The sequence below is a fragment of the Gloeophyllum trabeum genome (assembly GCF_000344685.1).
Source record: "Gloeophyllum trabeum ATCC 11539 unplaced genomic scaffold GLOTRscaffold_00022, whole genome shotgun sequence".
NCBI lineage: Eukaryota > Fungi > Basidiomycota > Agaricomycetes > Gloeophyllales > Gloeophyllaceae > Gloeophyllum > Gloeophyllum trabeum.
The window spans coordinates 138,855-140,318 of record NW_006920431.1 but is presented as its reverse complement, the minus strand read 5'-3'; positions in this window follow the sequence as shown (position 1 = coordinate 140,318).

Here is a 1,464-nt window from a genome sequence, read left to right as displayed (position 1 = left end):
GCTGAGTTGATACTCGTGCCGTGACTCACCAGCAATGTCACACAGGCCACGCTTCTAGGCTATCTACGCTCCAGTGAGTCCTGGACTGCTGCAATGCCAATGGTTTGATCCAAGGTGACATACCTTGATGGCTGGGTCGTTGGGATCACTCGGGATAGTCGTCAATGCAGCGATGGAGGACATCGAAGTAGCTTGTGGAAATGGATTGCCTCTGTCGCTTGCACGTCCTCCTATTTACATCTCCCTGTACCATGCCTCACAACTACCTCATGGTGGTCTGTTACAAAGCATTCCCATGACATCATCGACGTGTCAAGCTGCTACTGCAGTTATTTGCCGTAATTTTACGGTGGGACATACCCATTGAAGACCCCCATTGCACCCTCAACCTGATCCCTGTTGCATAAACAGACATGGGCCGTAAAGTTACGGTGGGTGTTCCCACGCTCCTTCCTAATCTGGTAACCCAAAGCCAGCTCTAACCCTAGGCATTTAGTAAATCACCTTATAAATACCCTCCACCTATCCTATCCACCACCCAAGGACTCCATCCCAACATTGGATGGGGCGGCGGCGGCGGCGTCGAGAGTGCCGAAGCAAGCCAGAGCACAACGCGAGACTTAGCGTCTCGCGCTCGTCGGCTCGTCTCCGAGGCTGTCTTGCTCGGGCTCTACAGCATAAAAAAGAGTCAATTCAAGACGGTTCCTAGGGGTTTCATACCTGCTGAGTACGATGAGATACTTACCGAGGCGCAATTTCATGTGTGTCGGCATCCGCGAGCGACTTTGCTGTCGCGCCACAGCCGCCACTGCCGCCACCGCGCGCGTGTGGCTGTGTCACCGCTTTAGGCAATTGTCGGCGAAACTCGACCAAACAAAATTTCTTGTTCTGTCCTCTCTATTTCTGCCGTCTCGTAGCACATTCTTAGTCTGATAGTTTACTAGCTAGTCACTAAGTTAGTCTTTCTTTGAGACTTGCCCTTGTTGTTCTCCCTGTACCGTCCCTTACACCCACACTCATTCATAGCATACAGCTGTCTTAATCCAATGCACACTGCATCTTGAGATGTGTTAAAGCAAGGATGGGAAGCCGTTCCCAGCTCGGGAGCCACAGACAGATGTCCGGGCAGCTTCGTAGCATATAAATACATGTTGGCAGCTCATGAACAACTGAACCTGACTTGAATCGCTTCAGAATTGACCGAGATCAAGCGGTGGCAATATATACTGCACTTGTGCAGATGGCGCTTGAACTGCAAAACCAGCAGGTCATGCTGGCCTCTCTGGTGGCCTTACAATATGGCTCTACACACTTGAATGAGGGTGTAGAATCATCCCTGACACCAGCGGACTGAGTACTGGCTAAGCACCAGCTGTCCGATCCCTCCTGATGTTTATCTCAGAATAATAGTAATTCTGTAGAAACTCAACTGTGGCATGGGAAAGGTGCGGTGGCTGATCACAC